At 43.8% G+C, this 16,009-nt stretch overlaps 1 protein-coding gene across 1 annotated transcript in view; it reads right to left on the bottom strand.

The window, feature by feature from the left end:
- Window positions 1–14,486, bottom strand: part of SLC45A3 (solute carrier family 45 member 3) — a 40,628-nt gene extending 26,142 nt beyond the window's left edge. The window contains exon 1 of the mRNA XM_079979382.1: window positions 14,186–14,486. The gene's annotated coding sequence lies outside the window, so the exon portion shown is untranslated. The remainder of the gene's footprint in view (window positions 1–14,185) is intronic.
- Window positions 14,487–16,009: the final 1,523 nt, after the last annotated feature.

Below are 16,009 nucleotides of genomic sequence, written 5' to 3'. Positions count from 1 at the left end.
CTGCCCTCACCCCCACCCCACAACCCCAGCTCTAGACAGAGACAGAGACTTTCTCAGCTTAACATCACTCCATGGTGTCAAGAATCTGAAAAATGCAATAGGCTTCAGGAAGGTCAGGCTGAAGACAGCGGCATCGCAAACCCTTGTGACCATGCGTGGTCACGCTGTCAAAGGCAATTATTGACATTTTCTCCTCTGCTGCCAGCCAGCGGCATGCAAGCCTTTGAGCCAGATGTACAGTGGGGAACACCTATTGATGCAAGCAACTCTTTGCTCTGATGAGGTTTCAAGCAGAAAATGCTTGAAACTAATCTAGAGAAGGGATTCCTCCGGCTGTGGATTTCTCTTCCCAAGCCACACCTCTACAGCCCCACATATGTAAGGAACGTAGGAAGTTGGCTCGTACCAAGTCAGATCACTGGTCCAACTACCTCAGCATTGTCTATGCTGGCAGGTCATGGTTCTCCGTGGTTTCAGACAGAGGTCTCTCCCAGCCCTACCTGAAGATTCTGGGGATAGAACATGGGACCTTCTGCATGTAAAGCAGGTGTGGTAAGAACACTGGGAGTCAGACCTCATCCAAACAGTTGGCAGTAAGCCCTATTTTGTATGAGTTTTTTAGTAATCCTGTGAGCCTGCCTTGGTGAAGAAAAGGAGAAAATTGTCTTTCAGAGCCTTGTTACTAGGATGAAAATATTACAGGAAATTAGTCCATTTAATGCCTGTTTGGCTTAAGTTACCTTCTGAGCCAGTCGGGGTTTTATTATTTCATGCAAGCAAGGAAGGAAAAGGGGAGGGTAATGATAAGAGGAAGGAGAAACGTTTCAATAGCAACTAGAAAAAGGAACTGAAATGTGAACTTATCTAAAGCAGAAATCTAAAACCCCACATCTTACGGAGTTTATGTTCCTTGGAATTATAAAATGCCGACCCAGCATTTGCATATTCAGGTCACCCATTCAGGAAGTTCAGTTTACTTACGGTCACTTCATGCAAGGTTGCCTTCCTACATGAATATTACTGCTATGCAAGAAAAAAAATATGTATATACACAATCATATTTGATGGACAGGTGCAGTTCAGCATAAGGTATCACAGGAACCCCAGAGTTTCTTCTCAGGCTCACAGAATAAGGGGGACCTGCAAGGATTTTGTGATAGTAGTGCGCACGATTATTTATAGCAGACAGGGTATCAAGGCAAGAAGCAGTTTTGGGAAACATTTACTTTAGCAAAGACTAAAATCTTATAAATAAAGTGCAGTACAGAGGTTCCCAAACTGTGGTCTGTGGACAACAGGGATCTGCAGCCTTCATTCAGGTGTCTACAGTGTGTCTGTGGATTTGTGGTTGCAGATGGGAGACTGTACATCCATTGCATTAAATACAGGAAACCCCCTTACGTTCTGGCTCTTTATGTGTGTATGTCAGCAGAGCATTCAGCCTTGTTCCACCCTCTTTCAGTGCCAAAGACAGCATGTGCGTACACAGTTGCACATGCAAACGCAGGCAAATTGAGAGTTGCCTGTATTCATTTTTATTTTGAATTGTTTTTAGATTGCTTCTTTTGTCTATTATTTTGCATTTTATTGTATTAGTCTGAATTCTATGGAATAAAAATACAATTAAAAATCATATAGCATCTAATGCAGCTGCTACAACAGGCAGAAAACTCAGTAAGACTCCGCACAATTTTTAAGTGGTTCATGCGGGGAAGGGGGGGAGTTTGGAAAACACAGCTGCCATGGATCCCAAAAGCACCCACCAAAAAGTGCAGCCTTTACTCTAGCACTCAAGCATTTCCAGTGGGCAACCCCACACAAGGAAAGAAGAGAAATACTAGTGTCTAGCACAGGCATAGGCAAACTCCGGCCCTCCAGATGTTTGGACTACAGTTCCCAATATCCCTGACTACTGGTCCTATTAGCTAGGGGTGGTGGGAATTGTAGTCCTAAATATCTGGAGGGCCAGAGTTTGCCTATGCCTGGTTTAGCGTTTCACAGCTAGGAGAAGCAAGACCCAGAAACCAGAAGACTTTTTCTCAAGTTCCCCAAAGGCACGTAGCAAAAGGAATAATCCCAAAGCCACAGTGTGTCATAGAGTCATGACACAGTAAGCAAGCTTTCAAATTCTCCAGATCTCTTTTAATCATGCTCTATGAATGTTGGTGGGGGGGGGGGGAGCTGGAGAGAGAAAAAGCTGGGCATGTTGTCGTCCCAAAGTCTGCAGTTTGTAACAGTCTTAAAATGGAGTGCAGGAGGAGTTATGCAGTCATAATTGGATTAGCTTTACTAGGGGAAAGACAGATTTGCAAGATGTACCCAAGGCTACTAAGACAAAGAAGCAAAAATGCTGTTTCCCCATTTTTGAAGATATAAAATTTAGCAGTTACTTTGGTTATGTCTCTAATCCTCGTCAAAACACAAGGATGACTTCAGCTTTCTGACATCCAGACAAGATAAAAATGAAAGTATTTATATTAGCAAAACTGAAGATTACTTTTGAGGGTGTGCACTAGGTACAGAGTCAACAGAAGCCAAACTAAGAAAAATTACCTTGGAGGACATGTAACCCCCTCAAAATTTAAGTCTCTGGCACTGAAAGTTCATTTCTATCCGCTTTGAAGACCCCTCTCCTGGACAGAGAAATGCAATATTCTTTAAAGCACATAAAAGTTGTAGGTAGTGATGTGGTCTTTACCATCCTATGGCTCCTGTATCTGTTTCTCCTCTTAGTACCAACACTGCCATTTATAATTTGAATATAAGGAATGCAATCCTTGGGTGTCTGAAGTGCATCTCTCTAAATGTTTCTTCTCTAAGGAAGAACAGTTTGGTACCGTTTGTGTGTACAATATAGAAACAGATATCTAAAGAGATAAAATATAGAGCAGTTCCCATGGGATGGTCCAACATAACTTTTCCCCTGCCAAGTCCAAAGAAACCACTGGCTAGATAGGGGAGGTCTGGGTTGGAGCAGACTTGATTGTGAGCCATTCCAAAAACCTGCTTTTCAGGGTTCAGGATTGCATTCCAGGACACAACAGCAGCTCTGATCACCACACAGAGAGCATCTTCTTTGGAAAAAGCCATAGCCAACCCTCCAGTCAATTGAGTACTAGCATTAACAGGGCAAAGTGGAGTTCAGTTGCAAGCTTGGGATAGGGAGACTGGTTTTTAATGCCAACAGAAAAGTCATATCTGACATGCACACCATTATAAGAAAGACAGGAGGAAAACACAGTGTTCAAAGTCTCCGCTGTAAGACGCTTTGAAGAGACTATGACAGAGGGCTCCACATTTTATTACTTTTTTCTGACTGAACTTAAGAGCATGACCTTTTGCTCCTAGTTGAAGAATACACTTTGGATCCCAGACACAGACAGACACACAATACTAATGGGCCTTTTTGTGATCACGTGGTAACTAATGCATTTTCCCCCATGGCAATTTTCTGGTCTGCAATTCCAGCTATTTATATCCCTGCCAGAGACGTTTAATCCCATCGTGTGTGTGTGTGTGTGTGTGTGTGTGTGTGTGTGTTCTTTGACCATAGCCAGCAGGTTCCCTCTTCACAATCTCCAAAGAAAGAATAGATTAGAAACCAAGATCATTTGCAAACAAGAGGATCTGGGTACTTTTCACCCATCTCATGCCCTCCAGATGTTTTGAACTGAATTCCCCATCAGCCTCAGCTACCACCCTGTTGGTTGAGGCTGATGGGAGTTGTAGTCTGTCTGACACATCTGGAGGGCAGCAGGTTGGCAAGATCATACAAAAATGGTATGAAAAGAGGCAAGGCTCGTCTCTACAGCAGGACTGAAAGTTACATAATTTGTAATGGGCTGCCTTACTTTGCTCCCATGAATGAACTTAATACAATTTCTACAATCCAGCATTACAGTATTTTCAGAGCCAGTTTGTGAATCTCCTAAAACCACATCGGGCTTATTGTTAATAGGAATTATTAACCAGCGCCCATAAATCAATTACAACTACTTACTGATGGGACTAAATAATAATATTTGGGGTTTTATGAAAGCTTCATGGCAAAGGTTTCAGCTCTCCCTGAAGCCACCCACAAAGCTAAAAACTGCTCCGTGTTGACTTTTATCGTTCCAATCATCTGCCAAATGTTTTGGGTATGATTTTAGCCTTTTTTGGTCCCAGTTATCCACTTCTGCAAATGGCACATCAGTTTAGCCTCACAGAGAAGCTGAGATGATAACTGGTTTCATGGCTGCCAGATGATCAGAGGACGGTATAAAGGATCTTATTTAAAAAAGTAAAAGGAGTTGGGTTCAGCATTAGATTATTGGCTCATGTCCCTCTGTAGGCTGATCTTGTCTGCTACACTCGTAACACAAACAGTCCTGTGTTGATACACAGCATGGCTAAACAGAACAAACAAGGCCAGTTATAAATGTTCTCACTTACTGGTGCATCACCTGGACAGGGTGGCAATTGAGAGTAGTCTTGCAGACAGCCTCTGGAAATTGCAAGGACACACTTTCTCTCCCAATAGCCCTTTATGTTTCATTTGTTGAGATGTTTGCCCACCTCTAGCTGTGTTTACCATATCAAAGTTCATGGGAAACACAGGTGAAGTGGAAGGGTAGTTGGGTAACAGATTATCCCCAATCACAAATGAGTCCTGACATCTTCACGGTTAAGTTTCAACCATGCATATGGAAAGCTGAACTTCATCATTTATAAAGCACATAATGTTTTGACACTGAAGTTCACTTTGTATGGTATGTAAGAGCATGCAAAAAGTTACAGAGCAGGGATGAGGAACCTGTGACTCTCCAGATGTTATTTTATGTCAACTCCCAGAAGAATGACCAATGGTCAAGAATTACTGGAGCTGTATTCTAGCAAGATCTGGAGGGCCACAGGTTCCCCAGGACATCCACCAATGTCCACAACTGCTCTCAAACCAGCCAGGGTTAAAGATGAGGTACCCCCACAGAGATGCACCAAATTTAATCTGAATGGGTATTTTATGTCATGTTTCCCCTGCGTTCCATATGAAAATGGAAATAATTGTGCAAGACACAGATCACAACCAAAGGTCACTTCATACTTGCATAACTGTCACTTGACGAATGCCTTGTCAGGCAGTGTCTTCTGTATGTGAATGAGAAATAACACCTATTTAGTAGGGCTTACTCTGGAGAACATGTGCACAGGATTTCAGCTTTGTCCACAACCATTCATTGACTGGTATAAGGCAAGCAAGGATGGTTCCACTACAAATATGTAGTAGAACAGAGTTGGCCAACTTGTTTGTACAGCACTATCAATGCACCCAGTAACTCAGCACACTTGACTGCAGCTGAGGAGAGGTGAAACAGTGGGGTTAAAGTATTATGTGTTTTATAAATAATAAAACTTCAGCTTTCTAAAATTGCTTTTCAGGGTAACCCTGAAGTTCCCTCCATCAGCTTGGCTGGGTAAAACTGCCATTTGGCTTCTCTACTCTTCCCTGAACTGTCTTCTGCAGCAACCACTTCACCTGGCTATTATGAAACTTCATTATGTAACCCAAAGTAAGACCAGAATGAAATTGGCTTGTTTTCCTCTTCCTGCTCTTTGTATCTTCATCAAGTAAAAGCTAATAAGAGGCAGAGACAGACAGACAAATACCTGCCCCAAGGAGTTTATGATCTGAATGCTTCAAGAGGGATAGGAAACATGAGATGGGAAACAGTGGGATGAAGGGGCGAAGCACAGCTAACAGCAGATGATGAATATGGGCGAATGCAGTTACATGTACTTGGGGGTAAGCCAAAGATCACAGAAAAGTTAGGTTTTGGATAAAATGGAAGGTGTCAATATGAAGGTACTCTAGGAAGGATGCAACCAGCGGAAGATAAGCAATTCAGATGGGAAAATTCATCCACTGAAAATGGGAGTCCACTGCAGCAGCATTCCTTCCATTTCAAGGATTTTAAGTTCTTCCAGCATGCCCCTTGGTGTCCTGGATCTACTGCTGATGAGTGGAGAAACCTGGGGACCCTCCAGGTGTCACTGGATTCCCAACTCCCTTCAGCCTAATACAGTGTGGCCAATGGTTAGGGCTGATGGGAGTTGTAATCCAACAACATCCAGAGGGCCACTCTCTGCTTTAGAGGGAGGTGAGGGCCAATGCCAGGATCCAAAGAATTGAGAAAGTAGTTCTTTGTGCCCAATGAATTTCAGATTTCTGTTTCTCAAACAGCAGCACACGTCAAATGTTCACATTTCGTGTGTGTATATATAAACACACAATCATGTATCCTCAACACCTTATTAAGTTAACTTTGTAACAGGTTATAGTTGCTTTGAGAGCCAGTCCTGATTAAAAAGTGGGAAGGAAAGGAAGATGCTTGGTTTGTGTGTAACAGTAAGTCACAAGATATGGATTCCTGTGAATGATCAGTGAGCTGGTTCATACTGTTCAGTTGGGTCCACCCCTCTCCTCCCTGTCCCACCCCAGGAGGAAAACAACAACCCCCAGCACTCACTTAGCATTATGTGTGAAGCAGCACTTGTGCTTTGTTTCAGTACAAACAAACCAAAAGTGGAAGTCAAGGTTTGTACTTGGTTTACTGCTCCAGGAGGAGGAGCAAGGAAGAGGTTCTCACGAACTGGAACACTCAAGCTTTGGTCTCTGCTGGTTCTCAAAATGTGACACAGAGGAATAATTAAGGCATAATGAAGCAGCAGCTTCTGATCCTTAGATGGCAGCCATGACAACATCGCAGCAGGGAAAGTTGTTTTGGCCTTAAAACCATCTTGGCCTTTGAAGTTCAAATTAACTGAAAACTTCAGGATTTATTTGGATAGGAAGTTAAAATCCAGCATGCATGTTCACTGATATACATTAACTTGTTAGCAGTATCAGTACAGAAACTCTCATCATAGCACAATAGGGAGGAGATGAGCTACTACCTCCTATAAACTCTACATAGCTCAACAAATCTCTATATTTTAACTTTTAAGTGAACTTTTGGAACGTGAACATTCCATTTTTAGAAACTGCCACACATAACTCCAGATTCTGCTGCAGGACTCACTACAATCCAGTGGGGATGTCATGGGCTTGGCAGCTTTCTAAGCTGCTAGATCACACCATAAATCACCAGAGCGCTGCATGCAAAAACAGGCCTGGGATTCATTGAAGTCTGCATTATTAACCCCACGGCTTGTTCAAGTCAACCCAGAGCAGGTGATTCTGACTATAAACAGCTGGAGCAGAGATTGTTTCCAGTGCAAGGAAGGTCAATGCCATATCTCACCGAAGGAGCTGCTTCTCCTCTATGCTCAATCTCCTTGTGGGAAATACTTTTACGACCAGAATGCAGCCACAACACAAGCATTAAGAGATGGTTTTTTTATGGAGTGCCTGCGGACCTGGCACCTGCTTGCTGAAGAACATATTCCAGTCCTCGCGCTCTGCCTCCCCAAACAAAACAAAAAAATGCTATTTGAACTGCCTTCCTTCTATTCCGTTCCTTATTTTCCCAGGGCCTGCCTTTTCTCATATTCAGACTGGCAAAATGTTAAAATAAATATTTTCAGACTTAAAGCAGGAACAGATTCCTATTTGGGTAGGAGAAGAGACACCAATGGTGCCACAAGTTCAAAGGACCTCCTAGGAAGTAGCAGAAAGGATGAGGAGGAATAAAGAACACACAGCAATTTCTTGGGCAGTTCCACGGAGCCAAGAATTTGGTTCCTTACCAAGGTGTCCAATTCTTCACAGCCTTGCAGCTTAGAGATTTTTCCCCCAGCCTCAAATTAAGCCTCATGTAATGAAAATACATGCCAATGAGATGGGGTTCCTACAGACCATCTCAAAGCCACATTGTGTACATGTTTTCCTTCAAAGCAGTATGAGTATACTTGGATCTCATCTACTGCAGTTTCAATAAGGGCAGCTGCAAAGCAATAATTTCATTGCCTTTTGACCTCAATGCTTACAATTTCCCTCCTACACTCGTGTACATGCCCACCATATACTCAGGTACTGTACACACACTCTATATATCCATGTACACATGCTTACCAATTGAGAACAGTGCTTTATTGCATCTAATGAAATGAATCCATTCCACAAAAGCCTTATACCCTAATAAATTGGTTAAGGCTTGGACACATCTGTCAAATTCAGTTCTCTTAGATTCTCATCTTTCTGAACTAAAATTCAGTTCTCCATGACATTTTGCAGCAATATGAGAATTATTGTTTTTTAAAAACAATGAAAATTCAGCAGCATTTTGGTGTGAATTTCTCCTAATAAGCACATTTTTATGTGCAGTTTTCACTAATATACACATTTTTGCAAGCTGTTTCCCCTAATATAATGCATTGCTGTGTGCTATTTTTTGCCAAAATATTAATTTTATGCACACTTTTTAATTTGAAAAACCAAATAAATAAAGTTTAGAAAAAATTATCCCTAAAAAATTTCCCCTAATGCATGCATTTTTGTAAGCATTGTTTAGTTGGCAAACTGCACAGCAAAATTTGGATGAGTATGAAATTTGACAGATAGCTCTCTTTTGGTTTGCATATTGTTTTGAAAAAAGTGAATGTGATAAATTCAGCTTCAAATGAGACATGAATTCAATCCCTTTCCCCATCCCTAGTCTTGAAGGTGCCATAAGAATCATCATAGTTTTTGCAACCACAGACTTAATGTGAATTCCCCTTTGGAAACTGTACAAGTGTTTTTTCAACCCTGCTTCAGAAGACCTCAGGTTGAGTTCAGCTACGAGGAAAGCCTCACTGATCCAAATGGGTCAACTGATTACACCCCCAGACAAGATTCCATCAAGAGTAATGCAGTGCATGAAACATACTACATTCAGCCCCAGCAAAGCTACATGGCAGTGAAACAGATACCATCAAGTAAGGAAACTGAGCCTTCCAGCCATTTGACAATCTCTTCATCTTTCAAATTAGAAGTTTACATAAGGAAGCCTGAATTTTGTTACTTGCATTATAGCAGTGGTCAAAAGTTAAGCAACCTACGAGATTATATTGCTAACTCGAGCATTGAAAACCAAGAAAAAATTTGCTTCACTTTGCTTGTATATAAGAAATATTTGCAATAGTAAGAAAAGTCACTGGCACTTAAGACTGTTAACATACAATACTCCAGAAAAAAGCTCTGCACCGTGCTATTTATGCGATTTATGCCCATCATCACAATATTTAAAACAGCAAACGTAAATAAAATGGAGATTCTAGCTCATATAGGTACCTCATGTGTGAAAAATACCTTAAAATACTGCTGATAAGCAGGCTTTGTGTAAATGTCCACAATGAGGGGCTGCAGCATTCAAAATTGAAAACTCAAATGTAGCAGCTAGAGAAATCAATTGAGCAATAACTGTAGGAAAGTGCATACTTGATTCTGGGAAGAAGATTTGAAATTTTGCTGATTTAGAAATTTGGCAGAGAACAGGCTGGATAAGCAAGAAGAAAATGAGGAATTCTTGCATGAACCGCTGGTACAGGAGAAGTGGAGTCAATGAGGCAGAAAGGGAGGAAGGGGCAAGAATTAGGTCCTAATCTCTAGCTGCTGGAAAACAGCACTCACACCTCTTGTTTCTGCCCACAAGCACGGCAGCAGCAACTTGTCCTTTAAGTGGAAGCTTCCAGGCTCTCATGAAGGTGCTGTCTTAACATGGCAGACAGCTACATCCTGCTACTTATTGCATCATAGAGGCTATTCAGATTTCTGGCCCTCGCCTGTCATTTATTTATTTTATTTAAAGCATGCACAGCCCACTTGTCCAGCTCATGAGCCTTTCAACTACCATGAGATACGTACAAGGATCAACAGCAGCAACTTGAAAAAGACAACTAATAACAATACCACAGCAAATAAAACAATTTGAAGGAGGAGAAAATCCCAAAGGACAGAAGACAAATCTGGCAGTGAGGCCACAGGCTTGCAGAAAATTTAAATGGTATTTAGATGGTGTCTGCATGCAGTCAGTGAAGGAGCCAAGCAGACTTCCTTAGGCAGGAAGTTCCATGATGTTGGAAGAAGCCCCTTGTTTGCATCACCAACAGCCCAGCTTCTTATGGCAGGCGATATGGAGAAGGCTCTGCACCCAATCAACTGACTAGATGGGCAAGTTTAGGTAGGAAGAAGTGAACCTATAAGAATCCTGGTTACGAGCCACAGAGGATAAAGGCCTTAAACAGGTCTGGAAAAAGACTGGAGCCAGCAATGGATACAGACAGTAATGGAGTCACATGCTCCAAAAGAACTAGCTCTAGCAAAACCTCCAACTGCTGCCCTCTGCACCATCAGAAGTTTGCTTACACTCTTCAAAGGCAACTCCATGTAAAGTGTGTCACAGAAAGCCAAACCAGATGCAGCTAGGGTGGTGGCAACTATGTATTCTACTGAATGCCCTTCAAGGCCACTTTATCCAACTATGTTTGCTTTATTAAAAGTATTTACATATCTAGGGGACCAGGCAGCTTGAGCTTCTATCAAAACATGAGAAATGTTTCAGATTTTAAAACAAATACTGGCGTGCTGTGTCTTAAGGACAGTCTCTCCTTAAACATCATGCTAGAATATGCCTTGATCATAGAACAGACATTACCAGTGATCAAAGGCTTGCCACCTTTATAGACAGATTTACAACTGCATTTTGCTCTAAACTGACTGCTTTGTGAGTATGTCCTAAAGCTGCTAACCATTAGGTTAGACTTGTAACAGAATACAGCAGTCAGAAATAAGCTGGGCTGCGTTAAACACATGGTAAGAAAGAAGAACCTTATCAAACCACTGTACTGATCTAATTGTTCAAACATCTCCATATTCTGTCCTGCTGTCTGTCACATTTTCTGAAGATTTGTAGAATGACAAAGGATATATAAGCATCAAAAAGCATGATATACTGTAAACCGCCCAGTGATCCCCAGATGAACAGAGGTATATACATTTAATAACTATTTAAATTTATTTTATTTTATTAATTAATGACCACCTAGAACACATCACTTTAACCTCAATCCAATGTCTCTTAGCTGACCACTAGGCACAGAATATACCAATGTTGACATGTGGAATACAAATACTGAGGCTCAGGGGAGTTATAGTTTAGTAATACCTGCCCTTAACTATTCATGCAGCTTTCTTGAAAACACTCTTTCTCAGCCTGTTTCAGAGTGCTCTACCAACAGTCCCTTAAAGCTATTGCTTAGTACAATCTCCTTTTGATCATGTTCCCCCCACCCCAAAACACACACACACACACACACACACACACACACAATATATTATGCACTAGCTTCTGAAAGGAGAACGGCACCACACCTTATAACAGAATTTAAACAAAGCAAAACTGCTGGTCCCTATATAAAGTTTTCCTACAGAAAAGGGAGGGGTATGTGGAGAGGAGTATCACATGTGGAAAAAAAGCACAGCAATTCCATGCGCACCACACAAAGGGGTGCTGATGTGGCAGCATGCCTGAGCTTCCTTTGCATTCATCATCAATGAATTTGTCCCTCAGAGTGTGTTAGGAATCAGGAACCACAGCCCTTACTCAGGCTACTGAGGTTTCCATGAGTTTCTGTACTTCACACAGAAGAGAAGAGGAAGAACTGCAAAGAAAAGTTTTACGAGGGAGTCAAATAGAACATCAGCACACTGGTTCTGAGCTGAACGTGTAAGCTTACTCATTACTCAAATATTTGCACTTTCCATCATCATTGCACTAAACTACTGCTCTGTGCTTGCGTTAGCAGGTGCGCCGTATCTCAGATAATCCTAACTAAAACATTAGGGTTATATCCCATCCTGTCATAAAGGCTTAGTGCTACTTAGAATCCATTACTCAGGCTCCCCAAAGCTAGAAAAAGAAGGAAATTAAGGCAATAGCTTTTATTGGATTAGCTTCGGCTGATACTGAAGAGTGCAAACTTGATTTACACAGCGGCATTTTACAGGCAAAGGTGAAAAAAGGAGCACAGAAATTGCAAAAGCTTGCGATACTACATAAAAAGTGAACAGATGAATTATTCCTTATTCTCTATAGTCAATAGCTGTTCTGTTTCAAAAAGACAGAGAACAGTTGCTTACTCATTGCCTATGGGAACACAAGTTATGTCAAGATAAGAGTTTAATTAACTATTAGGAAAAGGATCTTAACAGCGGGACAAGTTGCATAATCTGAGCTACACGTTGTCTGTCTGTGGCACAAACATGATGAAATCCTCCCAGGAGTTTTGTGTTTGACAGAGAAACATGGGTAATCAACTAGAGAAATAGTCAACAGCCAATTCCCATTGTGTGGCAATCTTTTGCCTGGCAGGATGTGCTCAGACCTTGACTTTGTAAATAAAAAAGTGAGGTGGGGTTCCTCCTCAGCCAACATGTGTTCCTCGTGATTCAAGGGTCCATTCCTATCCTTGCACCCCCACCCTGGAGATGGGGTCCACAAGGCACGTTCAGATTCCATTCACAGTTCCAAAGCTGCTTTCAGTTTCCAAAAGTGCAGTGGGGAAACATGGCCCAAAATAGTAAGTGATGTTACTTCAGTTATACACAGCACTGGTGCCAGCACCTGGCATCTTTGGCCCGCTGCTGGGGGCCCAGCACCCTAGAATCATAAAGTTAGAGGGGACCCCAAGGGTAATCTAGTCCAACCCCCTGCAAGGCAGGAATCTGTGGCAAGGCCCACTGCTGACACCTACCTTCCTCCCACTTGGCGGGGGGGATATCAGTTCAGTGCTTCAAGCAGCACACTAGATGGTAGGCTCTAGCTGCCAGGGGTGCTGACTTGAATAAAATATTAGGGGGGCAGGTAAGCCCCACCCAGCATAATCAATCAGAAGACACAGAGAGCACACACCATTTGGATGGTAGTGCCCATTAACTTGGGGGGCACCCCCTCAGATATTTTATTGGAGGGGGGGAAAGACCTCAGCCCCTAAGACTTGGCTCCAACGCTAGCTGCCATTTAAATTTTCCATAGTTCTTCTGACATCAAGTCACTCTGGAAAATTTAAACCACCAGCTGCCCAGCACTGCTTGGTGTCCATCAATTGTTGGGGGGCTAAGGGCCCCCGAATCTTACCATTGTGTTGCTACCCATTCTGCACCCAGAAACCCTAACAGCATCACCAGTGTTGCACAGTAGGGAGTAAGGGATATGCTGCCAAAGAATGAAGGATCTGTACTCTCTCCCTTGACACATGCCAAGCTTCTTAAAAGCGTGGTGTTTGGACTATACGGGACAGCCAGCAACTGGATTGTATCAACTCATGGCTCTCTCAAGCGACGAGCGGCCCTATATCTCCCGGGATAACTCATTCCACAAGCCGGACTTCTTGTTTAGAGAAGTCGATCCGACGGCAGCGCACGTGCTCCAGAAAGGCTGGGAGACTTGGGAGGATGAAGATCGCTTGTTGATCCGCTTATCCGGGGCAGGCGGGGGTCCCTTGGCCAGCCAGCAGACCGGCCCTTATTAAGCAGTCAAAGAGCAAGGCAGGCACCGGCAACATCCCCATCGCCCCCGCCCCGCTGGACCGAGGCGCCTTGATTCAGCCCCACCTGCTCCAGGTTAAAGGAACCAGGAAATCGGAGCAGCCGAGCAGGGAATCTTTGACGCGTCCGTCACCAGGGAAGGCTGCTGCGAGTTCAACCAAAATAAACACCCGGCGGTTCAGTGCGTGACTCACGCCTCCTCCCCCACCGCCCCCATCTCAACTTTTCCGGAGACGAAGATTTCCCAAAAGAGAGATCCGGCATGATCGCGCCCAAGAACCGGGCGGGCTTCTTGCAGAGCAGGCGCTGCGTGCCTTGGGCCGCCTTGGGCTCCCGGGCCGAGCCGGCTGCTCCTCTCCCGGCGCGCCCTCCAAGCAGCCGCCCGCCCGCCCACAGCGGAGGACACGCGGAGCGCCTGCCTGCAGCCGCCCCGTCCCGCCAAACTCCGGAGAAGCGCCGGCCGGGAGGGGCCGCCGGGCTCCCCTTCTGCACTCGCCCCCCCCCCCTGCAAGGAGCATCCCCGGGGATTTCCACCTCCCCCCCCCCCGGCTCCAATTCATGAGCAAAGACAACTCTCTACTTCTGGAGGAGATGCTTTGCAGTCTTTAAAAGTGGCGGGGAGTGCCCACGGACTTGCAGGAGGGGGCTCGGCCCAGACAGGCGCACGTGCTCCTCGCGTACCTGGCATAGAAGCAGCAGCGCCGCCGCCAGCATGTCTCCTTCCCGGGCGAAACCGCCTCTCCGCTTCGGCCCCCTCCGCGCCGGGATTTGTGCAGAGGCGCTCAATACCCGCCAGTGTCTCGCTCTGCCGCCTTTTAAATTGGCCAGCCCCAGGGCGCATGCGCCGAGGCCGCCAGGGTGGAGTGAGGTTGGCTTTGGTCGGGTTCGGCAGAAGGGCTTCTCCCGACCCCGAGGCATCGTCGAGGGGGCGGGGCGGGGGCTTCTCCTCCGCTCCTACCGGCTCTGCGCTTCCAGGCGGCGATTGGAAGAGACTCGGCGACCGAAGAGCGCAGACGGCGATGTTTTCTGGAGGGAAGGAAGGGAAGGGTAGACCGAGATTATACACACACACATCTGTCGAGGGAAACGTAGGAAGTTTCCACTCGTTTCAATGAAGTCTATTTTGCAGTAAACAGCCCCGTCCCGAGCACACGCTGCGAGGCAAGCGTTATGATGGTCAACTAAGTTATACTCCGAGTAGACCCACTGAAATCAGTGAAGCAGAGTTAGCCACACCCATTCATTTCGATGGGTCTAGGTAGGATGAGTGTGCGATGCAATCCCTAGCTTCACTTAACATGATATTTAAGGATATTATGTTGGGCTTAATGTTTTGCTGTTAGCGTGGTGGTTGCCAGCATTTTATTATTACTTTTGGGGGTGATTCTGGAAGCTGCCTTGAGAGGGTTTGACCCAGAACGATGACCTTCAAATATTAGTTGTTAAAGGGGACTACAACAACAGCCACCCAGTTCTACTCTGTGAGAAAAGTGTGAAAGATTTCCTTGATGGAAAGGCAGAGGGGAAAAGCTAAGGTTGATTTCAGTGGAACTTACTTGCACAGATGGGGGTGGGGGAGCAATTTCTCCACTTTTTTCACTCTGCCCAATACCTAGATGAAAATAGACAGAATTACCTAATAGAAAATGTATGTCATTTATTTTTATTTATTTATTTTAATAATATTTATTACTTTTAAAGCTTACAAAAAAGAAAAGGAAGAAAAAAGACAAAAGGAAAAAAAAGAACAAAAAAGAGAAAAAACAATACAATACATAATTGCTGAAACAATTAATGGAAGTGGAATACAAAGAGGGAGGTGAGAGGAGGTCAATGATACAAGGGAATGAAAGATAGAATATGGAAAAGGTATGATGTATGTTTTTAAATTGTTTTTGTTTTGTTTGGTTTAGTTTATTGTGTTAGTTTAATTTGTTAAGGTTGTGTTTTGTATTGTTTATGTATGGTATGTCATTTATTTTAAAAACACCACTGGATTCAAAATTTCACCTGGATTAAGTGGATCTCAAATGGCCTTCTCTCACAGGCTAAACTATTGCCTCAAAAGACACATGATGTTGATTATTTATTACTTGCAAATCACTCGACCTTTGGATGTTCCGGTATTGAAGGAGAAAGTAAAGAGAGCTGCTGCACCACAAACATTTCTGTCCTTCCCTCCTTTGGAATCTACAATCAGCAAATGGCCTCTCTTACTTAATAACTCAATGGACTGAGTCAGGCATCCCCAACCTTCGGCCCTCCAAATGTTTTGGACTACAATTCCCATCATCCCTGACCACTGGTCCTGTTAGCTAGGGATCATGGGAGTTGTAGGCCAAAAGATCTGAAGGGCCTCAGGTTGGGGATGCCTGGACTGAGTCCACCTTCTTAAAGATGTGAGGTGGATGGTTACTATACTGTAGAGAAAGAACTTTCTAATCTAGCTGTATCAGTGGAAATTCCTTGTATCTTACCTCCATTTTAAGCCTGTTCTAGTAGAGG

This window comes from Podarcis cretensis (genome assembly GCF_951804945.1).
Source record: "Podarcis cretensis genome assembly, chromosome: 6".
Taxonomy (NCBI): Eukaryota; Metazoa; Chordata; class Lepidosauria; order Squamata; family Lacertidae; genus Podarcis; species Podarcis cretensis.
The sequence above is the reverse complement of the archived record's forward strand: the minus strand, read 5'-3'. Positions and strand labels throughout refer to the sequence as shown.